The following is a 25,020-nucleotide window of genomic DNA, read 5'->3' as shown; positions in this document are numbered from 1 at the left end:
CTTGGTGCACTATGTAAAGTCAAAGTGAGCCTGATTAACAGCTGTTGCATTTTCACCATTTAGATAAGCATCTTTGTGTCACTCAAAAAGTGGAAGAAATTGCATATACTGTAGCCATAATTTGTAGCACAGATTGTTGGATGAAATACAAACTAACCTTGCTTACTTATTTCAAAGCGAGGGCACATATTTCAGCCTTGTGGGAAAAAACGGACAAAGAGTTGAAATTCCACAAGGCAGTGACAAAAAGCTTACAGCACCTGGTATTCCCAGGCGGTCTCCCATCCAAGTACTAACCAGGCCCGACCCTGCTTAGCTTCCGAGATCGGACGAGATCAGGCGTACTCAGGCCGGTGTGGCCGTAAGCGAAAGGCAATCTCAAAAAGTGGATGAAATTGCATATACTGTAACCATAATTTGTGGTACAGATTGTTGGATGAAATACAAACTAACCTTGCTTACTTATTTCAAAGCGAGGGCACATATTTCAGCCTTGTGGGAAAAAACGGACAAAGAGTTGAAATTCCACAAGGCAGTGACAAAAAGCTTACAGCACCTGGTATTCCCAGGCGGTCTCCCATCCAAGTACTAACCAGGCCCGACCCTGCTTAGCTTCCGAGATCGGACGAGATCAGGCGTACTCAGGCCGGTGTGGCCGTAAGCGAGAAACTATCTCTTGGTGCACTATGTAAAGTCAAAGTGAGCCTGATTAACAGCTGTTGCATTTTCACCATTTAGATAAGCATCTTTGTGTCACTCAAAAAGTGGAAGAAATTGCATATACTGTAGCCATAATTTGTAGCACAGATTGTTGGATGAAATACAAACTAACCTTGCTTACTTATTTCAAAGCGAGGGCACATATTTCAGCCTTGTGGGAAAAAACGGACAAAGAGTTGAAATTCCACAAGGCAGTGACAAAAAGCTTACAGCACCTGGTATTCCCAGGCGGTCTCCCATCCAAGTACTAACCAGGCCCGACCCTGCTTAGCTTCCGAGATCGGACGAGATCAGGCGTACTCAGGCCGGTGTGGCCGTAAGCGAAAGGCAATCTCAAAAAGTGGATGAAATTGCATATACTGTAACCATAATTTGTGGTACAGATTGTTGGATGAAATACAAACTAACCTTGCTTACTTATTTCAAAGCGAGGGCACATATTTCAGCCTTGTGGGAAAAAACGGACAAAGAGTTGAAATTCCACAAGGCAGTGACAAAAAGCTTACAGCACCTGGTATTCCCAGGCGGTCTCCCATCCAAGTACTAACCAGGCCCGACCCTGCTTAGCTTCCGAGATCGGACGAGATCAGGCGTACTCAGGCCGGTGTGGCCGTAAGCGAGAAACTATCTCTTGGTGCACTATGTAAAGTCAAAGTGAGCCTGATTAACAGCTGTTGCATTTTCACCATTTAGATAAGCATCTTTGTGTCACTCAAAAAGTGGAAGAAATTGCATATACTGTAGCCATAATTTGTAGCACAGATTGTTGGATGAAATACAAACTAACCTTGCTTACTTATTTCAAAGCGAGGGCACATATTTCAGCCTTGTGGGAAAAAACGGACAAAGAGTTGAAATTCCACAAGGCAGTGACAAAAAGCTTACAGCACCTGGTATTCCCAGGCGGTCTCCCATCCAAGTACTAACCAGGCCCGACCCTGCTTAGCTTCCGAGATCGGACGAGATCAGGCGTACTCAGGCCGGTGTGGCCGTAAGCGAAAGGCAACCTCAAAAAGTGGATGAAATTGCATATACTGTAGCCATAATTTGTGGTACAGATTGTTGGATGAAATACAAACTAACCTTGCTTACTTATTTCAAAGCGAGGGCACATATTTCAGCCTTGTGGGAAAAAACGGACAAAGAGTTGAAATTCCACAAGGCAGTGACAAAAAGCTTACAGCACCTGGTATTCCCAGGCGGTCTCCCATCCAAGTACTAACCAGGCCCGACCCTGCTTAGCTTCCGAGATCGGACGAGATCAGGCGTACTCAGGCCGGTGTGGCCGTAAGCGAAAGGCTATCTCTTGGTGCACTATGTAAAGTCAAAGTGAGCCTGATTAACAGCTGTTGCATTTTCACCATTTAGATAAGCATCTTTGTGTCACTCAAAAAGTGGATGAAATTGCATATACTGTAGCCATAATTTGTGGTACAGATTGTTGGATGAAATACAAACTAACCTTGCTTACTTATTTCAAAGCGAGGGCACATATTTCAGCCTTGTGGGAAAAAACGGACAAAGAGTTGAAATTCCACAAGGCAGTGACAAAAAGCTTACAGCACCTGGTATTCCCAGGCGGTCTCCCATCCAAGTACTAACCAGGCCCGACCCTGCTTAGCTTCCGAGATCGGACGAGATCAGGCGTACTCAGGCCGGTGTGGCCGTAAGCGAGAAACTATCTCTTGGTGCACTATGTAAAGTCAAAGTGAGCCTGATTAACAGCTGTTGCATTTTCACCATTTAGATAAGCATCTTTGTGTCACTCAAAAAGTGGAAGAAATTGCATATACTGTAGCCATAATTTGTAGCACAGATTGTTGGATGAAATACAAACTAACCTTGCTTACTTATTTCAAAGCGAGGGCACATATTTCAGCCTTGTGGGAAAAAACGGACAAAGAGTTGAAATTCCACAAGGCAGTGACAAAAAGCTTACAGCACCTGGTATTCCCAGGCGGTCTCCCATCCAAGTACTAACCAGGCCCGACCCTGCTTAGCTTCCGAGATCGGACGAGATCAGGCGTACTCAGGCCGGTGTGGCCGTAAGCGAAAGGCAATCTCAAAAAGTGGATGAAATTGCATATACTGTAGCCATAATTTGTGGTACAGATTGTTGGATGAAATACAAACTAACCTTGCTTACTTATTTCAAAGCGAGGGCACATATTTCAGCCTTGTGGGAAAAAACGGACAAAGAGTTGAAATTCCACAAGGCAGTGACAAAAAGCTTACAGCACCTGGTATTCCCAGGCGGTCTCCCATCCAAGTACTAACCAGGCCCGACCCTGCTTAGCTTCCGAGATCGGACGAGATCAGGCGTACTCAGGCCGGTGTGGCCGTAAGCGAGAAACTATCTCTTGGTGCACTATGTAAAGTCAAAGTGAGCCTGATTAACAGCTGTTGCATTTTCACCATTTAGATAAGCATCTTTGTGTCACTCAAAAAGTGGAAGAAATTGCATATACTGTAGCCATAATTTGTAGCACAGATTGTTGGATGAAATACAAACTAACCTTGCTTACTTATTTCAAAGCGAGGGCACATATTTCAGCCTTGTGGGAAAAAACGGACAAAGAGTTGAAATTCCACAAGGCAGTGACAAAAAGCTTACAGCACCTGGTATTCCCAGGCGGTCTCCCATCCAAGTACTAACCAGGCCCGACCCTGCTTAGCTTCCGAGATCGGACGAGATCAGGCGTACTCAGGCCGGTGTGGCCGTAAGCGAAAGGCAATCTCAAAAAGTGGATGAAATTGCATATACTGTAGCCATAATTTGTGGTACAGATTGTTGGATGAAATACAAACTAACCTTGCTTACTTATTTCAAAGCGAGGGCACATATTTCAGCCTTGTGGGAAAAAACGGACAAAGAGTTGAAATTCCACAAGGCAGTGACAAAAAGCTTACAGCACCTGGTATTCCCAGGCGGTCTCCCATCCAAGTACTAACCAGGCCCGACCCTGCTTAGCTTCCGAGATCGGACGAGATCAGGCGTACTCAGGCCGGTGTGGCCGTAAGCGAGAAACTATCTCTTGGTGCACTATGTAAAGTCAAAGTGAGCCTGATTAACAGCTGTTGCATTTTCACCATTTAGATAAGCATCTTTGTGTCACTCAAAAAGTGGAAGAAATTGCATATACTGTAGCCATAATTTGTAGCACAGATTGTTGGATGAAATACAAACTAACCTTGCTTACTTATTTCAAAGCGAGGGCACATATTTCAGCCTTGTGGGAAAAAACGGACAAAGAGTTGAAATTCCACAAGGCAGTGACAAAAAGCTTACAGCACCTGGTATTCCCAGGCGGTCTCCCATCCAAGTACTAACCAGGCCCGACCCTGCTTAGCTTCCGAGATCGGACGAGATCAGGCGTACTCAGGCCGGTGTGGCCGTAAGCGAGAAACTATCTCTTGGTGCACTATGTAAAGTCAAAGTGAGCCTGATTAACAGCTGTTGCATTTTCACCATTTAGATAAGCATCTTTGTGTCACTCAAAAAGTGGAAGAAATTGCATATACTGTAGCCATAATTTGTAGCACAGATTGTTGGATGAAATACAAACTAACCTTGCTTACTTATTTCAAAGCGAGGGCACATATTTCAGCCTTGTGGGAAAAAACGGACAAAGAGTTGAAATTCCACAAGGCAGTGACAAAAAGCTTACAGCACCTGGTATTCCCAGGCGGTCTCCCATCCAAGTACTAACCAGGCCCGACCCTGCTTAGCTTCCGAGATCGGACGAGATCAGGCGTACTCAGGCCGGTGTGGCCGTAAGCGAAAGGCAATCTCAAAAAGTGGATGAAATTGCATATACTGTAGCCATAATTTGTGGTACAGATTGTTGGATGAAATACAAACTAACCTTGCTTACTTATTTCAAAGCGAGGGCACATATTTCAGCCTTGTGGGAAAAAACGGACAAAGAGTTGAAATTCCACAAGGCAGTGACAAAAAGCTTACAGCACCTGGTATTCCCAGGCGGTCTCCCATCCAAGTACTAACCAGGCCCGACCCTGCTTAGCTTCCGAGATCGGACGAGATCAGGCGTACTCAGGCCGGTGTGGCCGTAAGCGAGAAACTATCTCTTGGTGCACTATGTAAAGTCAAAGTGAGCAAAAAGTGGACTCAAAAAGAAATTGCATATACTGTAGCCATAATTTGTAGCACAGATTGTTGGATGAAATACAAACTAACCTTGCTTACTTATTTCAAAGCGAGGGCACATATTTCAGCCTTGTGGGAAAAAACGGACAAAGAGTTGAAATTCCACAAGGCAGTGACAAAAAGCTTACAGCACCTGGTATTCCCAGGCGGTCTCCCATCCAAGTACTAACCAGGCCCGACCCTGCTTAGCTTCCGAGATCGGACGAGATCAGGCGTACTCAGGCCGGTGTGGCCGTAAGCGAAAGGCAATCTCAAAAAGTGGATGAAATTGCATATACTGTAACCATAATTTGTGGTACAGATTGTTGGATGAAATACAAACTAACCTTGCTTACTTATTTCAAAGCGAGGGCACATATTTCAGCCTTGTGGGAAAAAACGGACAAAGAGTTGAAATTCCACAAGGCAGTGACAAAAAGCTTACAGCACCTGGTATTCCCAGGCGGTCTCCCATCCAAGTACTAACCAGGCCCGACCCTGCTTAGCTTCCGAGATCGGACGAGATCAGGCGTACTCAGGCCGGTGTGGCCGTAAGCGAGAAACTATCTCTTGGTGCACTATGTAAAGTCAAAGTGAGCCTGATTAACAGCTGTTGCATTTTCACCATTTAGATAAGCATCTTTGTGTCACTCAAAAAGTGGAAGAAATTGCATATACTGTAGCCATAATTTGTAGCACAGATTGTTGGATGAAATACAAACTAACCTTGCTTACTTATTTCAAAGCGAGGGCACATATTTCAGCCTTGTGGGAAAAAACGGACAAAGAGTTGAAATTCCACAAGGCAGTGACAAAAAGCTTACAGCACCTGGTATTCCCAGGCGGTCTCCCATCCAAGTACTAACCAGGCCCGACCCTGCTTAGCTTCCGAGATCGGACGAGATCAGGCGTACTCAGGCCGGTGTGGCCGTAAGCGAAAGGCAATCTCAAAAAGTGGATGAAATTGCATATACTGTAGCCATAATTTGTGGTACAGATTGTTGGATGAAATACAAACTAACCTTGCTTACTTATTTCAAAGCGAGGGCACATATTTCAGCCTTGTGGGAAAAAACGGACAAAGAGTTGAAATTCCACAAGGCAGTGACAAAAAGCTTACAGCACCTGGTATTCCCAGGCGGTCTCCCATCCAAGTACTAACCAGGCCCGACCCTGCTTAGCTTCCGAGATCGGACGAGATCAGGCGTACTCAGGCCGGTGTGGCCGTAAGCGAAAGGCAATCTCAAAAAGTGGATGAAATTGCATATACTGTAGCCATAATTTGTGGTACAGATTGTTGGATGAAATACAAACTAACCTTGCTTACTTATTTCAAAGCGAGGGCACATATTTCAGCCTTGTGGGAAAAAACGGACAAAGAGTTGAAATTCCACAAGGCAGTGACAAAAAGCTTACAGCACCTGGTATTCCCAGGCGGTCTCCCATCCAAGTACTAACCAGGCCCGACCCTGCTTAGCTTCCGAGATCGGACGAGATCAGGCGTACTCAGGCCGGTGTGGCCGTAAGCGAGAAACTATCTCTTGGTGCACTATGTAAAGTCAAAGTGAGCCTGATTAACAGCTGTTGCATTTTCACCATTTAGATAAGCATCTTTGTGTCACTCAAAAAGTGGAAGAAATTGCATATACTGTAGCCATAATTTGTAGCACAGATTGTTGGATGAAATACAAACTAACCTTGCTTACTTATTTCAAAGCGAGGGCACATATTTCAGCCTTGTGGGAAAAAACGGACAAAGAGTTGAAATTCCACAAGGCAGTGACAAAAAGCTTACAGCACCTGGTATTCCCAGGCGGTCTCCCATCCAAGTACTAACCAGGCCCGACCCTGCTTAGCTTCCGAGATCGGACGAGATCAGGCGTACTCAGGCCGGTGTGGCCGTAAGCGAAAGGCAATCTCAAAAAGTGGATGAAATTGCATATACTGTAGCCATAATTTGTGGTACAGATTGTTGGATGAAATACAAACTAACCTTGCTTACTTATTTCAAAGCGAGGGCACATATTTCAGCCTTGTGGGAAAAAACGGACAAAGAGTTGAAATTCCACAAGGCAGTGACAAAAAGCTTACAGCACCTGGTATTCCCAGGCGGTCTCCCATCCAAGTACTAACCAGGCCCGACCCTGCTTAGCTTCCGAGATCGGACGAGATCAGGCGTACTCAGGCCGGTGTGGCCGTAAGCGAGAAACTATCTCTTGGTGCACTATGTAAAGTCAAAGTGAGCCTGATTAACAGCTGTTGCATTTTCACCATTTAGATAAGCATCTTTGTGTCACTCAAAAAGTGGAAGAAATTGCATATACTGTAGCCATAATTTGTAGCACAGATTGTTGGATGAAATACAAACTAACCTTGCTTACTTATTTCAAAGCGAGGGCACATATTTCAGCCTTGTGGGAAAAAACGGACAAAGAGTTGAAATTCCACAAGGCAGTGACAAAAAGCTTACAGCACCTGGTATTCCCAGGCGGTCTCCCATCCAAGTACTAACCAGGCCCGACCCTGCTTAGCTTCCGAGATCGGACGAGATCAGGCGTACTCAGGCCGGTGTGGCCGTAAGCGAGAAACTATCTCTTGGTGCACTATGTAAAGTCAAAGTGAGCCTGATTAACAGCTGTTGCATTTTCACCATTTAGATAAGCATCTTTGTGTCACTCAAAAAGTGGAAGAAATTGCATATACTGTAGCCATAATTTGTAGCACAGATTGTTGGATGAAATACAAACTAACCTTGCTTACTTATTTCAAAGCGAGGGCACATATTTCAGCCTTGTGGGAAAAAACGGACAAAGAGTTGAAATTCCACAAGGCAGTGACAAAAAGCTTACAGCACCTGGTATTCCCAGGCGGTCTCCCATCCAAGTACTAACCAGGCCCGACCCTGCTTAGCTTCCGAGATCGGACGAGATCAGGCGTACTCAGGCCGGTGTGGCCGTAAGCGAAAGGCAATCTCAAAAAGTGGATGAAATTGCATATACTGTAGCCATAATTTGTAGCACAGATTGTTGGATGAAATACAAACTAACCTTGCTTACTTATTTCAAAGCGAGGGCACATATTTCAGCCTTGTGGGAAAAAACGGACAAAGAGTTGAAATTCCACAAGGCAGTGACAAAAAGCTTACAGCACCTGGTATTCCCAGGCGGTCTCCCATCCAAGTACTAACCAGGCCCGACCCTGCTTAGCTTCCGAGATCGGACGAGATCAGGCGTACTCAGGCCGGTGTGGCCGTAAGCGAAAGGCAATCTCAAAAAGTGGATGAAATTGCATATACTGTAGCCATAATTTGTGGTACAGATTGTTGGATGAAATACAAACTAACCTTGCTTACTTATTTCAAAGCGAGGGCACATATTTCAGCCTTGTGGGAAAAAACGGACAAAGAGTTGAAATTCCACAAGGCAGTGACAAAAAGCTTACAGCACCTGGTATTCCCAGGCGGTCTCCCATCCAAGTACTAACCAGGCCCGACCCTGCTTAGCTTCCGAGATCGGACGAGATCAGGCGTACTCAGGCCGGTGTGGCCGTAAGCGAAAGGCAATCTCAAAAAGTGGATGAAATTGCATATACTGTAGCCATAATTTGTGGTACAGATTGTTGGATGAAATACAAACTAACCTTGCTTACTTATTTCAAAGCGAGGGCACATATTTCAGCCTTGTGGGAAAAAACGGACAAAGAGTTGAAATTCCACAAGGCAGTGACAAAAAGCTTACAGCACCTGGTATTCCCAGGCGGTCTCCCATCCAAGTACTAACCAGGCCCGACCCTGCTTAGCTTCCGAGATCGGACGAGATCAGGCGTACTCAGGCCGGTGTGGCCGTAAGCGAGAAACTATCTCTTGGTGCACTATGTAAAGTCAAAGTGAGCCTGATTAACAGCTGTTGCATTTTCACCATTTAGATAAGCATCTTTGTGTCACTCAAAAAGTGGAAGAAATTGCATATACTGTAGCCATAATTTGTAGCACAGATTGTTGGATGAAATACAAACTAACCTTGCTTACTTATTTCAAAGCGAGGGCACATATTTCAGCCTTGTGGGAAAAAACGGACAAAGAGTTGAAATTCCACAAGGCAGTGACAAAAAGCTTACAGCACCTGGTATTCCCAGGCGGTCTCCCATCCAAGTACTAACCAGGCCCGACCCTGCTTAGCTTCCGAGATCGGACGAGATCAGGCGTACTCAGGCCGGTGTGGCCGTAAGCGAAAGGCAATCTCAAAAAGTGGATGAAATTGCATATACTGTAACCATAATTTGTGGTACAGATTGTTGGATGAAATACAAACTAACCTTGCTTACTTATTTCAAAGCGAGGGCACATATTTCAGCCTTGTGGGAAAAAACGGACAAAGAGTTGAAATTCCACAAGGCAGTGACAAAAAGCTTACAGCACCTGGTATTCCCAGGCGGTCTCCCATCCAAGTACTAACCAGGCCCGACCCTGCTTAGCTTCCGAGATCGGACGAGATCAGGAGGACTCAGGCCGGTGTGGCCGTAAACGAAAGGCAATCTCAAAAAGTGGATGAAATTGCATATACTGTAACCATAATTTGTGGTACAGATTGTTGGATGAAATACAAACTAACCTTGCTTACTTATTTCAAAGCGAGGGCACATATTTCAGCCTTGTGGGAAAAAACGGACAAAGAGTTGAAATTCCACAAGGCAGTGACAAAAAGCTTACAGCACCTGGTATTCCCAGGCGGTCTCCCATCCAAGTACTAACCAGGCCCGACCCTGCTTAGCTTCCGAGATCGGACGAGATCAGGCGTACTTTTTTTTTTTTTTTTTTTTTTTATTATAAAAATTCTTATTTTACATGATATACAAATTTTATCTACACAAACCATTTTAATCAACACAATACTTGACATTGGCAGGCAAACAATTCACCCCCTATCAAATCAAAAATAGAGAAATTCAAATACCAAAACTCAAATTATACTACCATTGCATACAATACTTTGCTAAACCACATTCCACAAGAATAGAGAGTGTTCAAAGCACCTCCTTATCAAGTAGAAACTAAGACATTCTCAAAACAATTCTTTCAAATTTGTACTGAAATCTCCAAAATGTTACACATCAAAACCCATACACCAATCCACCATCCTCCCCCACAGCAATAAATCCACAATCCTTCATAAACACCCTCTCAAAATCCTCCTGCTTAGACCTATACATCAATCCTACATCCTTCCTTACCAAGCCTTCAAACACCTTCCACACTGTCACCCTCTTTTCCTCAAACCTTGCCAAGTTCCTCCTTATATATACTGCATACCTTGCATGTGACAGCAAAAAATTCAATAATACAATATTCCCCCCCTTCACATGCTGACCCACTCCAAACAATACCAAACACCTCCAATCAACCCCACCCATTAACTCTTCTCCCCAGTACCTTTCTAACATGTCCCTCAACCTCACATGGAACCCAGCTACATCAACACATTCAAACATCATGTGCATCAGATTTTCATCTTTATCTGTGCATACATCACACACACGAGACACTGACCTGTCTACCTGATGTAACACCACCTTGGTAAAAACACGGTTGTGCCTCAACATAAAATCAAAATGGGTACATTCAATACTATTGAGCCTCACTACCATGTTTTCCCACAACCTCTCAACTTCCATCCCTGGAAAAACTTGCCTCCACACTTTCTCCGATGCAGGCGCCCTGACCTTCCTGGTAATAAGCGCCCAGTATACGGCCCTCACCTGGGTAGAGGATAAGGCTTGCATTTTCTCCCCACATTTCACCTGCAACACAGGCAAGGTCTCTAAGACTCCATTACTCAAATGATTGTCCAACAGCCTCACCCACTCCCCTGGAACACACTCCTTTATCCTATCATACATTCTCAACACCATCCCTTTCCTGACATCCTCATCTACCCCCCAGACAGTATCTACGATCGCCTGCTCAGGCAGGAACCCTGGCACCACCTCATACCTAAAGTCCCTCAGTCTTATCATACCCGCCTTCATTATTACCTTACTCTCCAGCATCTTTCCCTCTGATTTCAGCATTGGGTTCAGAAAAACTGGTATATTCAAAATCACCCCAATAGAGTCACACTCATAACTTACTTGCGGTAAGAACTCCGCCCAGGCCCTGAACACCTCCTGATAAAACTCAGGCACCTCTGCATACATGCTGGGCTTGAAACACATTAACAACCCATAATCTCCACAACCTCCACTCCTATGCAACCAATGCCTGAAAAACTCCTTCCACCCCTGACCCTCCTCCCCATACAAAAACCGTTGTACTCTCTTCACCCTCATGGCTTTTAACTTCACCTCCAGATCTATTAATCTCAAACCACCCCTATCATAATCTGCTATCATTACATCATGAGCAATCTTCACCCCCTTCCCACCCCACAGGAAATCAGACATTAAATTATTAATTCCCTTCAGAGCCCATACAGGCATGTCCATAACCCCTAAGGTATACACACATTTTGACATTAACAATGCATTCACCACAACCACTTTCCCCCTCAATTTTAATTTCCTTTGTTTCCAGTAATTCAGAGTCGTCTTTATTTTATTAATCACCCCTGTCCAAGTTAAGTCCCTCGCCTCCCGCTCATCTACCCCAATATTCACACCCAAAATTCTCACATGCCCCTTAACAGTCTTAAAAGGAATGTTACATGTAGACATAACAGTATCATCAGCACATAACATTTGAGACTTTTCTACATTCACCTTAGCCCCAGAAGCTCTCCCATACACATCAAAACACTTCATCAGACAATTCACACTCTCTCCATCCCGCAAAGTACAGGTGGTGTCATCAGCATAATGATGCAGTACACTGACGCCTCCCCCCGGGAGGTCCACTCCATGCACTCCTCCATTCCGCTTTACAAACGCCGCTAAAGGCTCTACTGAGACGCTGTATAGTAGTGCAGACAATGGACAACCCTGCCTAACAGACCTGCCCAGGGGAAAAGGATCAGTCAGCACACCATTACATTTCACGACACTGCACGCTGACCCATACAAAAGCTTCACCCATCCTTTAAGACGAGGCCCGAACCCAAATCTTTCCAAGGCCTCTAACAGGAACCGATGCTCCACCCGATCAAAGGCTTTATTCAGATCTAGACAGAGCACCGCCCCACCCACCTCCCCCATCTGCTTCACCACATCCCGGATAGTGCAGAGGGTGTCCACTACATCCCGCCCCGGAACTCCATAGGCCTGAGTAGGTGCTATGATGCTTCCCATCACCTTATTCAACCTATTAGCCATTATCTTCGCAAGCACCTTATTGTCGGAGTTCAAAAGGGTTATTGGTCTGTAGTTCTCTAATTTCAGTCTGCTCCCCTTCCCTTTGTATAACACAGTCAACACACCCATAGCTAAAGATTCAGGGACTACCCTCTTCTCCTCCATACACACATACACACGCAGCATTAGTGGGGCCAGTATGTCACTAAACTCACGGTAAAACTCTGCAGTAAGACCATCTGAACCCGGGCTCTTATTCAAGTTCAGGCCCAATATGGCAGCTTTAACCTCTGCCAATGTAAAATCAGCATCACACATCTCTACATCCTCAGTCGACACCCTAGCCTCTACTGCGTCTAGCACTCTTCTCATACACACTTCATCTACCCCACCCGACGTAAATAAGCCCTTATAAAAAGAATGCACTGTATTCAAAATTCCTTCCAGATCTGTCACCCTCTCCCCCCTCTCATTTATCAGCTCAGTTAGAAAACTCCTTTCCTGCTTCCTCCTTTCTAACCCCAGGAAAAAAGCAGTATTTCTCTCCCCCTCCACCACATACTGTGCTCTACTCCTCACCACTGCCCCCATGCACCTGTGCCTCTCTACGACCCTCAACTCCTCCCTCACCCTCAGGTACTCTGTCACATCATAGCCTGGGCAGTTTTCTACCTTTTCTAACTCCAATAACAGGCGAGATTTAAGAATCCCCTCCTCCCTCCTCCTTGTCACATTTGCCCGTCTTGCACTAGATATTGCCAGCCGCTTGAACTCCCCTTTTAATCCTTCCCACCACACACTCACATCCGACTCAAATAAAGGATCTGACACGGCGTCATTCACACACTCTTTCACTGCTGCCCTAAACACCTCATCCTTCAGCATACTGGCATTAAGACACCACAAACCACCCCCCCTCCCCTCCCCTGATGCACCCAGCCTGAAAAGCAGAGCATCATGGTCACTAAAAAATGTGTGTGAATACTTTACCCCCACAACCAAGTGCGCAACCTCTCTATGAGTGAGACACAAATCTATACGTGACTGCTTGAGCTCACCCCTCACCACTTGTCTTCGAGAGAACACCCGCTTATCTGGATTCCTCTCCCTCCATATATCCACCCAATCCTCATCCCTCATTAGCCTTAATAGCGCTCCCCGAGATGAGTCAGAGCTAAAATGTGCGCTACTTGAGGCATCTAGCCTATCCATCCATACATTAAAATCCCCAACAAGCAAACAGTTTTTCCCACATAATCCTCCCATAGACATAAACATAACCCTCCTCTCAATTTCATTATTAGGAGCATAGACATTGTACAACGAGTACTCCATATCTTGATAAGTGAAACCCACTCCCACCATTCGACCCACAGTGTCAGCACATAACAAATTTAAGTTAGACACAACGTCATGTTTTACCAAAATAGCTACCCCACATGCCCGCACAGTACCATTACTCACGTACATTAGTCCATTCCATCTCTGCCTTACATTATCCATATACGGCTCAGTCCAATGGGTCTCCTGAAGACATAATATATCCGCAGAGAAGGCTTCCAACACCAGCTCTAGCTTTTCTTTGCTACGAAGTCCATTGGTGTTAATAGATACAACTCTCACCATTATGACTATAAAGAGGGGATGAATCCAGTCCATCATGATTGATCTTTTTTCTTCTTTTTCTTCTTGGTTATCATGTTCCTTTTACTATCCCAACGCATTGATTTTATGTACTCCAAATCTTCCTCCGACAGCTCTTCTTCAGACTCTTTACGTTTGCGAGAGTCATCCCTTGCATTATCCACCTCCCTAGAGGAGCCCCCCTCTCCACGAGGATCGCCCTCCAACTCTACATCGTCTAGGCTTGAGCTTATCCCTCCATCCTTGGGTGCCTCCCTTCCTTCAGTACAAGGCTCCGTCTCCACTTCCTCCTCTGGCTGCCTCTGTTCTTCGTCCTCCTTCTCTCCCTGGGGTTGCTCACTCATGCCAATTTCCTCCCCAGCTTCCTCCACCTCGTTCTCCTCCACGACACTATTTGCGCTGAAATCCTGTGATGCCCAGTCCTGAGCACCTTCCCCATGGGGACAGGAGCACTGCGCTACACCCCTCCCGCATCCAACACAACCTCGCTCTCTCCTCCCATTGCACTCTCGTGCGTAATGCCCCTGCTCACCACACTTATGACATGCGAAATCAGGGCACTCTCGTAGCACGTGCCCTGGCTGGATACACAGCCTACAGACCTTGACCTGCCGATCGTGTATTACTCTGAAGTACTCAGCCCCTTCCAACGTTTCAAATTTGGCAGAATATGGCAACGAGCGCACAGTGTCTGTGAACCTAACTTTACAGAAGCACGTCCCATCAGCAATGTCCGTCCCCGGCCAGTAGCGCCTTTTCACCGGCGATATAGCAGACACACCCCATGCTCTTAGCCGCTCTGTGATGTCCTCGTCTGTAATATATACTGGGAGGTTTAAGAAGGATACAACCATCTCATCCAGCGATAGATCCTTTGCCATGATTCGACAGCTCCGGATTTTAAATCCATCCATCAGTTTTTCTTTCCCTCTCGCACTTGACAGCGTCACTTCAAATCGCTTTTCATCTTTGACCCGACAGCCGCAGACCAGTCCACAAACTTCTTTAATCCCTCTCAATACCTCCATCATTGTAATCTTCTCTTCTCCCATAATTTCCACAGCCACTGTTAAATTCTTTTCATATTTTTGCGCCTGTCTTGCTGCAGCGCCATTATCCATGTTTCCTTTGTTCGTAGTCTTTTTTCCAGCGTTGGTCAAAGCCATTGTATCCATCCGAATAACGACAGGAGGAAAGTCCCCCAAACAGCAATATGCTGCCGGGGAACAACCCCAAACTATAAATCTAACTTAATCAATTTACAAAAAGAAATTGTACTTCAAAAAGCTCAAAACTCCAACACAAACTCTCTAGAGCAAACACTCAGTCTCAGCGCAATCACTCACACCTGCGTCAATCAACAGTTGCGTACTCAGGCCGGTGTGGCCGTAAGCGAGAAACTATCTCTTGGTGCACTATGTAAAGTCAAAGTGAGCCTGATTAACAGCTGTTGCATTTTCACCATTTAGATAAGCATCTTTGTGTCACTCAAAAAAGTGGAAGAAATTGCATATACTGTAGCCATAATTTGTAGCACAGATTGTTGGATGAAATACAAACTAACCTTGCTTACTTATTTCAAAGCGAGGGCACATATTTCAGCCTTGTGGGAAAAAACGGACAAAGAGTTGAAATTCCACAAGGCAGTGACAAAAAGCTTACAGCACCTGGTATTCCCAGGCGGTCTCCCATCCAAGTACTAACCAGGCCCGACCCTGCTTAGCTTCCGAGATCAGACGAGATCAGGCGTACTCAGGCCGGTGTGGCCGTAAGCGAAAGGTAATCTCAAAAAGTGGATGAAATTGCATATACTGTAGCCATAATTTGTAGCACAGATTGTTGGATGAAATACAAACTAACCTTGCTTACTTATTTCAAAGCGAGGGCACATATTTCAGCCTTGTGGGAAAAAACGGACAAAGAGTTGAAATTCCACAAGGCAGTGACAAAAAGCTTACAGCACCTGGTATTCCCAGGCGGTCTCCCATCCAAGTACTAACCAGGCCCGACCCTGCTTAGCTTCCGAGATCGGACGAGATCAGGCGTACTCAGGCCGGTGTGGCCGTAATCGAAAGGCAATCTCAAAAAGTGGATGAAATTGCATATACTGTAGCCATAATTTGTAGCACAGATTGTTGGATGAAATACAAACTAACCTTGCTTACTTATTTCAAAGCGAGGGCACATATTTCAGCCTTGTGGGAAAAAACGGACAAAGAGTTGAAATTCCACAAGGCAGTGACAAAAAGCTTACAGCACCTGGTATTCCCAGGCGGTCTCCCATCCAAGTACTAACCAGGCCCGACCCTGCTTAGCTTCCGAGATCGGACGAGATCAGGTGTACTCAGGCCGGTGTGGCCGTAAGCGAAAGGCAATCTCAAAAAGTGGATGAAATTGCATATACTGTAGCCATAATTTGTAGCACAGATTGTTGGATGAAATACAAACTAACCTTGCTTACTTATTTCAAAGCGAGGGCACATATTTCAGCCTTGTGGGAAAAAACGGACAAAGAGTTGAAATTCCACAAGGCAGTGACAAAAAGCTTACAGCACCTGGTATTCCCAGGCGGTCTCCCATCCAAGTACTAACCAGGCCCGACCCTGCTTAGCTTCCGAGATCGGACGAGATCAGGCGTACTCAGGCCGGTGTGGCCGTAAGCGAGAAACTATCTCTTGGTGCACTATGTAAAGTCAAAGTGAGCCTGATTAACAGCTGTTGCATTTTCACCATTTAGATAAGCATCTTTGTGTCACTCAAAAAGTGGAAGAAATTGCATATACTGTAGCCATAATGTGTAGCACAGATTGTTGGATGAAATACAAACTAACCTTGCTTACTTATTTCAAAGCGAGGGCACATATTTCAGCCTTGTGGGAAAAAACGGACAAAGAGTTGAAATTCCACAAGGCAGTGACAAAAAGCTTACAGCACCTGGTATTCCCAGGCGGTCTCCCATCCAAGTACTAACCAGGCCCGACCCTGCTTAGCTTCCGAGATCAGACGAGATCAGGCGTACTCAGGCCGGTGTGGCCGTAAGCGAAAGGTAATCTCAAAAAGTGGATGAAATTGCATATACTGTAGCCATAATTTGTAGCACAGATTGTTGGATGAAATACAAACTAACCTTGCTTACTTATTTCAAAGCGAGGGCACATATTTCAGCCTTGTGGGAAAAAACGGACAAAGAGTTGAAATTCCACAAGGCAGTGACAAAAAGCTTACAGCACCTGGTATTCCCAGGCGGTCTCCCATCCAAGTACTAACCAGGCCCGACCCTGCTTAGCTTCCGACCCTGCTTAGCTTCCGAGATCGGACGAGATCAGGCGTACTTTTGCATATACTGTAGCCATAATTTGTAGCACAGATTGTTGGATGAAATACAAACTAACCTTGCTTACTTATTTCATTATAAAAATTCTTATTTTACATGATATACAAATTTTATCTACACAAACCATTTTAATCAACACAATACTTGACATTGGCAGGCAAACAATTCACCCCCTATCAAATCAAAAATAGAGAAATTCAAATACCAAAACTCAAATTATACTACCATTGCATACAATACTTTGCTAAACCACATTCCACAAGAATAGAGAGTGTTCAAAGCACCTCCTTATCAAGTAGAAACTAAGACATTCTCAAAACAATTCTTTCAAATTTGTACTGAAATCTCCAAAATGTTACACATCAAAACCCATACACCAATCCACCATCCTCCCCCACAGCAATAAATCCACAATCCTTCATAAACACCCTCTCAAAATCCTCCTGCTTAGACCTATACATCAATCCTACATCCTTCCTTACCAAGCCTTCAAACACCTTCCACACTGTCACCCTCTTTTCCTCAAACCTTGCCAAGTTCCTCCTTATATATACTGCATACCTTGCATGTGACAGCAAAACATTCAATAATACAATATTCCCCCCCTTCACATGCTGACCCACTCCAAACAATACCAAACACCTCCAATCAACCCCACCCATTAACTCTTCTCCCCAGTACCTTTCTAACATGTCCCTCAACCTCACATGGAACCCAGCTACATCAACACATTCAAACATCATGTGCATCAGATTTTCATCTTTATCTGTGCATACATCACACACACGAGACACTGACCTGTCTACCTGATGTAACACCACCTTGGTAAAAACACGGTTGTGCCTCAACATAAAATCAAAATGGGTACATTCAATACTATTGAGCCTCACTACCATGTTTTCCCACAACCTCTCAACTTCCATCCCTGGAAAAACTTGCCTCCACACTTTCTCCGATGCAGGCGCCCTGACCTTCCTGGTAATAAGCGCCCAGTATACGGCCCTCACCTGGGTAGAGGATAAGGCTTGCATTTTCTCCCCACATTTCACCTGCAACACAGGCAAGGTCTCTAAGACTCCATTACTCAAATGATTGTCCAACAGCCTCACCCACTCCCCTGGAACACACTCCTTTATCCTATCATACATTCTCAACACCATCCCTTTCCTGACATCCTCATCTACCCCCCAGACAGTATCTACGATCGCCTGCTCAGGCAGGAACCCTGGCACCACCTCATACCTAAAGTCCCTCAGTCTTATCATACCCGCCTTCATTATTACCTTACTCTCCAGCATCTTTCCCTCTGATTTCAGCATTGGGTTCAGAAAAACTGGTATATTCAAAATCACCCCAATAGAGTCACACTCATAACTTACTTGCGGTAAGAACTCCGCCCAGGCCCTGAACACCTCCTGATAAAACTCAGGCACCTCTGCATACATGCTGGGCTTGAAACACATTAACAACCCATAATCTCCACAACCTCCACTCCTATGCAACCAATGCCTGAAAAACTCCTTCCACCCCTGACCCTCCTCCCCATACAAAAACCGTTGTACTCTCTTCACCCTCATGGCTTTTAACTTCACCTCCAGATCTATTAATCTCAAACCACCCCTATCATAATCTGCTATCATTACATCATGAGCAATCTTCACCCCCTTCCCACCCCACAGGAAATCAGACATTAAATTATTAATTCCCTTCAGAGCCCATACAGGCATGTCCATAACCCCTAAGGTATACACACATTTTGACATTAACAATGCATTCACCACAACCACTTTCCCCCTCAATTTTAATTTCCTTTGTTTCCAGTAATTCAGAGTCGTCTTTATTTTATTAATCACCCCTGTCCAAGTTAAGTCCCTCGCCTCCCGCTCATCTACCCCAATATTCACACCCAAAATTCTCACATGCCCCTTAACAGTCTTAAAAGGAATGTTACATGTAGACATAACAGTATCATCAGCACATAACATTTGAGACTTTTCTACATTCACCTTAGCCCCAGAAGCTCTCCCATACACATCAAAACACTTCATCAGACAATTCACACTCTCTCCATCCCGCAAAGTACAGGTGGTGTCATCAGCATAATGATGCAGTACACTGACGCCTCCCCCCGGGAGGTCCACTCCATGCACTCCTCCATTCCGCTTTACAAACGCCGCTAAAGGCTCTACTGAGACGCTGTATAGTAGTGCAGACAATGGACAACCCTGCCTAACAGACCTGCCCAGGGGAAAAGGATCAGTCAGCACACCATTACATTTCACGACACTGCACGCTGACCCATACAAAAGCTTCACCCATCCTTTAAGACGAGGCCCGAACCCAAATCTTTCCAAGGCCTCTAACAGGAACCGATGCTCCACCCGATCAAAGGCTTTATTCAGATCTAGACAGAGCACCGCCCCACCCACCTCCCCCATCTGCTTCACCACATCCCGGATAGTGCAGAGGGTGTCCACTACATCCCGCCCCGGAACTCCATAGGCCTGAGTAGGTGCTATGATGCTTCCCATCACCTTATTCAACCTATTAGCCATTATCTTCGCAAGCACCTTATTGTCGGAGTTCAAAAGGGTTATTGGTCTGTAGTTCTCTAATTTCAGTCTGCTCCCCTTCCCTTTGTATAACACAGTCAACACACCCATAGCTAAAGATTCAGGGACTACCCTCTTCTCCTCCATACACACATACACACGCAGCATTAGTGGGGCCAGTATGTCACTAAACTCACGGTAAAACTCTGCAGTAAGACCATCTGAACCCGGGCTCTTATTCAAGTTCAGGCCCAATATGGCAGCTTTAACCTCTGCCAATGTAAAATCAGCATCACACATCTCTACATCCTCAGTCGACACCCTAGCCTCTACTGCGTCTAGCACTCTTCTCATACACACTTCATCTACCCCACCCGACGTAAATAAGCCCTTATAAAAAGAATGCACTGTATTCAAAATTCCTTCCAGATCTGTCACCCTCTCCCCCCTCTCATTTATCAGCTCAGTTAGAAAACTCCTTTCCTGCTTCCTCCTTTCTAACCCCAGGAAAAAAGCAGTATTTCTCTCCCCCTCCACCACATACTGTGCTCTACTCCTCACCACTGCCCCCATGCACCTGTGCCTCTCTACGACCCTCAACTCCTCCCTCACCCTCAGGTACTCTGTCACATCATAGCCTGGGCAGTTTTCTACCTTTTCTAACTCCAATAACAGGCGAGATTTAAGAATCCCCTCCTCCCTCCTCCTTGTCACATTTGCCCGTCTTGCACTAGATATTGCCAGCCGCTTGAACTCCCCTTTTAATCCTTCCCACCACACACTCACATCCGACTCAAATAAAGGATCTGACACGGCGTCATTCACACACTCTTTCACTGCTGCCCTAAACACCTCATCCTTCAGCATACTGGCATTAAGACACCACAAACCACCCCCCCTCCCCTCCCCTGATGCACCCAGCCTGAAAAGCAGAGCATCATGGTCACTAAAAAATGTGTGTGAATACTTTACCCCCACAACCAAGTGCGCAACCTCTCTATGAGTGAGACACAAATCTATACGTGACTGCTTGAGCTCACCCCTCACCACTTGTCTTCGAGAGAACACCCGCTTATCTGGATTCCTCTCCCTCCATATATCCACCCAATCCTCATCCCTCATTAGCCTTAATAGCGCTCCCCGAGATGAGTCAGAGCTAAAATGTGCGCTACTTGAGGCATCTAGCCTATCCATCCATACATTAAAATCCCCAACAAGCAAACAGTTTTTCCCACATAATCCTCCCATAGACATAAACATAACCCTCCTCTCAATTTCATTATTAGGAGCATAGACATTGTACAACGAGTACTCCATATCTTGATAAGTGAAACCCACTCCCACCATTCGACCCACAGTGTCAGCACATAACAAATTTAAGTTAGACACAACGTCATGTTTTACCAAAATAGCTACCCCACATGCCCGCACAGTACCATTACTCACGTACATTAGTCCATTCCATCTCTGCCTTACATTATCCATATACGGCTCAGTCCAATGGGTCTCCTGAAGACATAATATATCCGCAGAGAAGGCTTCCAACACCAGCTCTAGCTTTTCTTTGCTACGAAGTCCATTGGTGTTAATAGATACAACTCTCACCATTATGACTATAAAGAGGGGATGAATCCAGTCCATCATGATTGATCTTTTTTCTTCTTTTTCTTCTTGGTTATCATGTTCCTTTTACTATCCCAACGCATTGATTTTATGTACTCCAAATCTTCCTCCGACAGCTCTTCTTCAGACTCTTTACGTTTGCGAGAGTCATCCCTTGCATTATCCACCTCCCTAGAGGAGCCCCCCTCTCCACGAGGATCGCCCTCCAACTCTACATCGTCTAGGCTTGAGCTTATCCCTCCATCCTTGGGTGCCTCCCTTCCTTCAGTACAAGGCTCCGTCTCCACTTCCTCCTCTGGCTGCCTCTGTTCTTCGTCCTCCTTCTCTCCCTGGGGTTGCTCACTCATGCCAATTTCCTCCCCAGCTTCCTCCACCTCGTTCTCCTCCACGACACTATTTGCGCTGAAATCCTGTGATGCCCAGTCCTGAGCACCTTCCCCATGGGGACAGGAGCACTGCGCTACACCCCTCCCGCATCCAACACAACCTCGCTCTCTCCTCCCATTGCACTCTCGTGCGTAATGCCCCTGCTCACCACACTTATGACATGCGAAATCAGGGCACTCTCGTAGCACGTGCCCTGGCTGGATACACAGCCTACAGACCTTGACCTGCCGATCGTGTATTACTCTGAAGTACTCAGCCCCTTCCAACGTTTCAAATTTGGCAGAATATGGCAACGAGCGCACAGTGTCTGTGAACCTAACTTTACAGAAGCACGTCCCATCAGCAATGTCCGTCCCCGGCCAGTAGCGCCTTTTCACCGGCGATATAGCAGACACACCCCATGCTCTTAGCCGCTCTGTGATGTCCTCGTCTGTAATATATACTGGGAGGTTTAAGAAGGATACAACCATCTCATCCAGCGATAGATCCTTTGCCATGATTCGACAGCTCCGGATTTTAAATCCATCCATCAGTTTTTCTTTCCCTCTCGCACTTGACAGCGTCACTTCAAATCGCTTTTCATCTTTGACCCGACAGCCGCAGACCAGTCCACAAACTTCTTTAATCCCTCTCAATACCTCCATCATTGTAATCTTCTCTTCTCCCATAATTTCCACAGCCACTGTTAAATTCTTTTCATATTTTTGCGCCTGTCTTGCTGCAGCGCCATTATCCATGTTTCCTTTGTTCGTAGTCTTTTTTCCAGCGTTGGTCAAAGCCATTGTATCCATCCGAATAACGACAGGAGGAAAGTCCCCCAAACAGCAATATGCTGCCGGGGAACAACCCCAAACTATAAATCTAACTTAATCAATTTACAAAAAGAAATTGTACTTCAAAAAGCTCAAAACTCCAACACAAACTCTCTAGAGCAAACACTCAGTCTCAGCGCAATCACTCACACCTGCGTCAATCAACAGTTGCGTACTCAGGCCGGTGTGGCCGTAAGCGAGAAACTATCTCTTGGTGCACTATGTAAAGTCAAAGTGAGCCTGATTAACAGCTGTTGCATTTTCACCATTTAGATAAGCATCTTTGTGTCACTCAAAAAGTGGAAGAAATTGCATATACTGTAGCCATAATTTGTAGCACAGATTGTTGGATGAAATACAAACTAACCTTGCTTACTTATTTCAAAGCGAGGGCACATATTTCAGCCTTGTGGGAAAAAACGGACAAAGAGTTGAAATTCCACAAGGCAGTGACAAAAAGCTTACAGCACCTGGTATTCCCAGGCGGTCTCCCATCCAAGTACTAACCAGGCCCGACCCTGCTTAGCTTCCGAGATCAGACGAGATCAGGCGTACTCAGGCCGGTGTGGCCGTAAGCGAAAGGTAATCTCAAAAAGTGGATGAAATTGCATATACTGTAGCCATAATTTGTAGCACAGATTGTTGGATGAAATACAAACTAACCTTGCTTACTTATTTCAAAGCGAGGGCACATATTTCAGCCTTGTGGGAAAAAACGGACAAAGAGTTGAAATTCCACAAGGCAGTGACAAAAAGCTTACAGCACCTGGTATTCCCAGGCGGTCTCCCATCCAAGTACTAACCAGGCCCGACCCTGCTTAGCTTCCGAGATCGGACGAGATCAGGCGTACTCAGGCCGGTGTGGCCGTAATCGAAAGGCAATCTCAAAAAGTGGATGAAATTGCATATACTGTAGCCATAATTTGTAGCACAGATTGTTGGATGAAATACAAACTAACCTTGCTTACTTATTTCAAAGCGAGGGCACATATTTCAGCCTTGTGGGAAAAAACGGACAAAGAGTTGAAATTCCACAAGGCAGTGACAAAAAGCTTACAGCACCTGGTATTCCCAGGCGGTCTCCCATCCAAGTACTAACCAGGCCCGACCCTGCTTAGCTTCCGAGATCGGACGAGATCAGGTGTACTCAGGCCGGTGTGGCCGTAAGCGAAAGGCAATCTCAAAAAGTGGATGAAATTGCATATACTGTAGCCATAATTTGTAGCACAGATTGTTGGATGAAATACAAACTAACCTTGCTTACTTATTTCAAAGCGAGGGCACATATTTCAGCCTTGTGGGAAAAAACGGACAAAGAGTTGAAATTCCACAAGGCAGTGACAAAAAGCTTACAGCACCTGGTATTCCCAGGCGGTCTCCCATCCAAGTACTAACCAGGCCCGACCCTGCTTAGCTTCCGAGATCGGACGAGATCAGGCGTACTCAGGCCGGTGTGGCCGTAAGCGAGAAACTATCTCTTGGTGCACTATGTAAAGTCAAAGTGAGCCTGATTAACAGCTGTTGCATTTTCACCATTTAGATAAGCATCTTTGTGTCACTCAAAAAGTGGAAGAAATTGCATATACTGTAGCCATAATGTGTAGCACAGATTGTTGGATGAAATACAAACTAACCTTGCTTACTTATTTCAAAGCGAGGGCACATATTTCAGCCTTGTGGGAAAAAACGGACAAAGAGTTGAAATTCCACAAGGCAGTGACAAAAAGCTTACAGCACCTGGTATTCCCAGGCGGTCTCCCATCCAAGTACTAACCAGGCCCGACCCTGCTTAGCTTCCGAGATCAGACGAGATCAGGCGTACTCAGGCCGGTGTGGCCGTAAGCGAAAGGTAATCTCAAAAAGTGGATGAAATTGCATATACTGTAGCCATAATTTGTAGCACAGATTGTTGGATGAAATACAAACTAACCTTGCTTACTTATTTCAAAGCGAGGGCACATATTTCAGCCTTGTGGGAAAAAACGGACAAAGAGTTGAAATTCCACAAGGCAGTGACAAAAAGCTTACAGCACCTGGTATTCCCAGGCGGTCTCCCATCCAAGTACTAACCAGGCCCGACCCTGCTTAGCTTCCGAGATCGGACGAGATCAGGCGTACTCAGGCCGGTGTGGCCGTAAGCGAGAAACTATCTCTTGGTGCACTATGTAAAGTCAAAGTGAGCCTGATTAACAGCTGTTGCATTTTCACCATTTAGATAAGCATCTTTGTGTCACTCAAAAAGTGGAAGAAATTGCATATACTGTAGCCATAATTTGTGGTACAGATTGTTGGATGAAATACAAACTAACCTTGCTTACTTATTTCAAAGCGAGGGCACATATTTCAGCCTTGTGGGAAAAAACGGACAAAGAGTTGAAATTCCACAAGGCAGTGACAAAAAGCTTACAGCACCTGGTATTCCCAGGCGGTCTCCCATCCAAGTACTAACCAGGCCCGACCCTGCTTAGCTTCCGAGATCGGACGAGATCAGGCGTACTCAGGCCGGTGTGGCCGTAAGCG

The 25,020-nt window shown here is 45.5% G+C and overlaps 40 non-coding genes across 40 annotated transcripts; all 40 read right to left on the bottom strand.

Annotated features, from left to right (window-relative positions):
* Positions 1–248: 248 nt before the first annotated feature.
* LOC139400743 (5S ribosomal RNA) lies at positions 249–367 on the bottom strand. The gene has a single exon (XR_011632717.1). It is a non-coding gene; the product is annotated as a 5S ribosomal RNA (ribosomal RNA).
* A 177-nt stretch (positions 368–544) lies between these two features.
* Positions 545–663, bottom strand: LOC139400742 (5S ribosomal RNA). Its single transcript, XR_011632716.1, has one exon. It is a non-coding gene; the product is annotated as a 5S ribosomal RNA (ribosomal RNA).
* A 260-nt stretch (positions 664–923) lies between these two features.
* On the bottom strand, positions 924–1,042 carry LOC139400741 (5S ribosomal RNA). Its single transcript, XR_011632715.1, has one exon. It is a non-coding gene; the product is annotated as a 5S ribosomal RNA (ribosomal RNA).
* Positions 1,043–1,219: 177 nt separating this feature from the next.
* LOC139400739 (5S ribosomal RNA) lies at positions 1,220–1,338 on the bottom strand. The gene has a single exon (XR_011632714.1). It is a non-coding gene; the product is annotated as a 5S ribosomal RNA (ribosomal RNA).
* A 260-nt stretch (positions 1,339–1,598) lies between these two features.
* On the bottom strand, positions 1,599–1,717 carry LOC139400738 (5S ribosomal RNA). The gene has a single exon (XR_011632713.1). It is a non-coding gene; the product is annotated as a 5S ribosomal RNA (ribosomal RNA).
* Positions 1,718–1,894: 177 nt separating this feature from the next.
* On the bottom strand, positions 1,895–2,013 carry LOC139400737 (5S ribosomal RNA). Its single transcript, XR_011632712.1, has one exon. It is a non-coding gene; the product is annotated as a 5S ribosomal RNA (ribosomal RNA).
* Positions 2,014–2,273: 260 nt separating this feature from the next.
* On the bottom strand, positions 2,274–2,392 carry LOC139400736 (5S ribosomal RNA). Its single transcript, XR_011632711.1, has one exon. It is a non-coding gene; the product is annotated as a 5S ribosomal RNA (ribosomal RNA).
* A 260-nt stretch (positions 2,393–2,652) lies between these two features.
* On the bottom strand, positions 2,653–2,771 carry LOC139400735 (5S ribosomal RNA). Its single transcript, XR_011632710.1, has one exon. It is a non-coding gene; the product is annotated as a 5S ribosomal RNA (ribosomal RNA).
* Positions 2,772–2,948: 177 nt separating this feature from the next.
* Positions 2,949–3,067, bottom strand: LOC139400733 (5S ribosomal RNA). Its single transcript, XR_011632708.1, has one exon. It is a non-coding gene; the product is annotated as a 5S ribosomal RNA (ribosomal RNA).
* A 260-nt stretch (positions 3,068–3,327) lies between these two features.
* Positions 3,328–3,446, bottom strand: LOC139400732 (5S ribosomal RNA). The gene has a single exon (XR_011632707.1). It is a non-coding gene; the product is annotated as a 5S ribosomal RNA (ribosomal RNA).
* A 177-nt stretch (positions 3,447–3,623) lies between these two features.
* LOC139400731 (5S ribosomal RNA) lies at positions 3,624–3,742 on the bottom strand. The gene has a single exon (XR_011632706.1). It is a non-coding gene; the product is annotated as a 5S ribosomal RNA (ribosomal RNA).
* A 260-nt stretch (positions 3,743–4,002) lies between these two features.
* LOC139400730 (5S ribosomal RNA) lies at positions 4,003–4,121 on the bottom strand. Its single transcript, XR_011632705.1, has one exon. It is a non-coding gene; the product is annotated as a 5S ribosomal RNA (ribosomal RNA).
* Positions 4,122–4,381: 260 nt separating this feature from the next.
* Positions 4,382–4,500, bottom strand: LOC139400729 (5S ribosomal RNA). The gene has a single exon (XR_011632704.1). It is a non-coding gene; the product is annotated as a 5S ribosomal RNA (ribosomal RNA).
* A 177-nt stretch (positions 4,501–4,677) lies between these two features.
* Positions 4,678–4,796, bottom strand: LOC139400728 (5S ribosomal RNA). The gene has a single exon (XR_011632703.1). It is a non-coding gene; the product is annotated as a 5S ribosomal RNA (ribosomal RNA).
* A 213-nt stretch (positions 4,797–5,009) lies between these two features.
* On the bottom strand, positions 5,010–5,128 carry LOC139400727 (5S ribosomal RNA). The gene has a single exon (XR_011632702.1). It is a non-coding gene; the product is annotated as a 5S ribosomal RNA (ribosomal RNA).
* A 177-nt stretch (positions 5,129–5,305) lies between these two features.
* LOC139400726 (5S ribosomal RNA) lies at positions 5,306–5,424 on the bottom strand. The gene has a single exon (XR_011632701.1). It is a non-coding gene; the product is annotated as a 5S ribosomal RNA (ribosomal RNA).
* A 260-nt stretch (positions 5,425–5,684) lies between these two features.
* LOC139400725 (5S ribosomal RNA) lies at positions 5,685–5,803 on the bottom strand. The gene has a single exon (XR_011632700.1). It is a non-coding gene; the product is annotated as a 5S ribosomal RNA (ribosomal RNA).
* A 177-nt stretch (positions 5,804–5,980) lies between these two features.
* Positions 5,981–6,099, bottom strand: LOC139400724 (5S ribosomal RNA). Its single transcript, XR_011632699.1, has one exon. It is a non-coding gene; the product is annotated as a 5S ribosomal RNA (ribosomal RNA).
* Positions 6,100–6,276: 177 nt separating this feature from the next.
* On the bottom strand, positions 6,277–6,395 carry LOC139400722 (5S ribosomal RNA). The gene has a single exon (XR_011632697.1). It is a non-coding gene; the product is annotated as a 5S ribosomal RNA (ribosomal RNA).
* A 260-nt stretch (positions 6,396–6,655) lies between these two features.
* Positions 6,656–6,774, bottom strand: LOC139400721 (5S ribosomal RNA). Its single transcript, XR_011632696.1, has one exon. It is a non-coding gene; the product is annotated as a 5S ribosomal RNA (ribosomal RNA).
* Positions 6,775–6,951: 177 nt separating this feature from the next.
* LOC139400720 (5S ribosomal RNA) lies at positions 6,952–7,070 on the bottom strand. The gene has a single exon (XR_011632695.1). It is a non-coding gene; the product is annotated as a 5S ribosomal RNA (ribosomal RNA).
* A 260-nt stretch (positions 7,071–7,330) lies between these two features.
* LOC139400719 (5S ribosomal RNA) lies at positions 7,331–7,449 on the bottom strand. Its single transcript, XR_011632694.1, has one exon. It is a non-coding gene; the product is annotated as a 5S ribosomal RNA (ribosomal RNA).
* A 260-nt stretch (positions 7,450–7,709) lies between these two features.
* Positions 7,710–7,828, bottom strand: LOC139400718 (5S ribosomal RNA). Its single transcript, XR_011632693.1, has one exon. It is a non-coding gene; the product is annotated as a 5S ribosomal RNA (ribosomal RNA).
* Positions 7,829–8,005: 177 nt separating this feature from the next.
* On the bottom strand, positions 8,006–8,124 carry LOC139400717 (5S ribosomal RNA). The gene has a single exon (XR_011632692.1). It is a non-coding gene; the product is annotated as a 5S ribosomal RNA (ribosomal RNA).
* Positions 8,125–8,301: 177 nt separating this feature from the next.
* LOC139400716 (5S ribosomal RNA) lies at positions 8,302–8,420 on the bottom strand. The gene has a single exon (XR_011632691.1). It is a non-coding gene; the product is annotated as a 5S ribosomal RNA (ribosomal RNA).
* A 177-nt stretch (positions 8,421–8,597) lies between these two features.
* On the bottom strand, positions 8,598–8,716 carry LOC139400715 (5S ribosomal RNA). The gene has a single exon (XR_011632690.1). It is a non-coding gene; the product is annotated as a 5S ribosomal RNA (ribosomal RNA).
* Positions 8,717–8,976: 260 nt separating this feature from the next.
* On the bottom strand, positions 8,977–9,095 carry LOC139400714 (5S ribosomal RNA). Its single transcript, XR_011632689.1, has one exon. It is a non-coding gene; the product is annotated as a 5S ribosomal RNA (ribosomal RNA).
* Positions 9,096–9,272: 177 nt separating this feature from the next.
* On the bottom strand, positions 9,273–9,391 carry LOC139400751 (5S ribosomal RNA). Its single transcript, XR_011632725.1, has one exon. It is a non-coding gene; the product is annotated as a 5S ribosomal RNA (ribosomal RNA).
* A 6,056-nt stretch (positions 9,392–15,447) lies between these two features.
* On the bottom strand, positions 15,448–15,566 carry LOC139400748 (5S ribosomal RNA). The gene has a single exon (XR_011632722.1). It is a non-coding gene; the product is annotated as a 5S ribosomal RNA (ribosomal RNA).
* A 177-nt stretch (positions 15,567–15,743) lies between these two features.
* Positions 15,744–15,862, bottom strand: LOC139400750 (5S ribosomal RNA). Its single transcript, XR_011632724.1, has one exon. It is a non-coding gene; the product is annotated as a 5S ribosomal RNA (ribosomal RNA).
* A 177-nt stretch (positions 15,863–16,039) lies between these two features.
* Positions 16,040–16,158, bottom strand: LOC139400723 (5S ribosomal RNA). The gene has a single exon (XR_011632698.1). It is a non-coding gene; the product is annotated as a 5S ribosomal RNA (ribosomal RNA).
* Positions 16,159–16,335: 177 nt separating this feature from the next.
* Positions 16,336–16,454, bottom strand: LOC139400713 (5S ribosomal RNA). Its single transcript, XR_011632688.1, has one exon. It is a non-coding gene; the product is annotated as a 5S ribosomal RNA (ribosomal RNA).
* Positions 16,455–16,714: 260 nt separating this feature from the next.
* On the bottom strand, positions 16,715–16,833 carry LOC139400747 (5S ribosomal RNA). The gene has a single exon (XR_011632721.1). It is a non-coding gene; the product is annotated as a 5S ribosomal RNA (ribosomal RNA).
* A 6,125-nt stretch (positions 16,834–22,958) lies between these two features.
* Positions 22,959–23,077, bottom strand: LOC139400745 (5S ribosomal RNA). The gene has a single exon (XR_011632719.1). It is a non-coding gene; the product is annotated as a 5S ribosomal RNA (ribosomal RNA).
* Positions 23,078–23,254: 177 nt separating this feature from the next.
* On the bottom strand, positions 23,255–23,373 carry LOC139400749 (5S ribosomal RNA). The gene has a single exon (XR_011632723.1). It is a non-coding gene; the product is annotated as a 5S ribosomal RNA (ribosomal RNA).
* A 177-nt stretch (positions 23,374–23,550) lies between these two features.
* On the bottom strand, positions 23,551–23,669 carry LOC139400712 (5S ribosomal RNA). Its single transcript, XR_011632687.1, has one exon. It is a non-coding gene; the product is annotated as a 5S ribosomal RNA (ribosomal RNA).
* Positions 23,670–23,846: 177 nt separating this feature from the next.
* Positions 23,847–23,965, bottom strand: LOC139400752 (5S ribosomal RNA). Its single transcript, XR_011632726.1, has one exon. It is a non-coding gene; the product is annotated as a 5S ribosomal RNA (ribosomal RNA).
* Positions 23,966–24,225: 260 nt separating this feature from the next.
* LOC139400744 (5S ribosomal RNA) lies at positions 24,226–24,344 on the bottom strand. Its single transcript, XR_011632718.1, has one exon. It is a non-coding gene; the product is annotated as a 5S ribosomal RNA (ribosomal RNA).
* A 177-nt stretch (positions 24,345–24,521) lies between these two features.
* Positions 24,522–24,640, bottom strand: LOC139400746 (5S ribosomal RNA). Its single transcript, XR_011632720.1, has one exon. It is a non-coding gene; the product is annotated as a 5S ribosomal RNA (ribosomal RNA).
* Positions 24,641–24,900: 260 nt separating this feature from the next.
* On the bottom strand, positions 24,901–25,019 carry LOC139400734 (5S ribosomal RNA). Its single transcript, XR_011632709.1, has one exon. It is a non-coding gene; the product is annotated as a 5S ribosomal RNA (ribosomal RNA).
* Position 25,020: the final 1 nt, after the last annotated feature.

This window comes from Oncorhynchus clarkii, unplaced genomic scaffold (genome assembly GCF_045791955.1).
Source record: "Oncorhynchus clarkii lewisi isolate Uvic-CL-2024 unplaced genomic scaffold, UVic_Ocla_1.0 unplaced_contig_1094_pilon_pilon, whole genome shotgun sequence".
Lineage (NCBI taxonomy): Eukaryota > Metazoa > Chordata > Actinopteri > Salmoniformes > Salmonidae > Oncorhynchus > Oncorhynchus clarkii.
The sequence above is the reverse complement of the archived record's forward strand: the minus strand, read 5'-3'. Positions and strand labels throughout refer to the sequence as shown.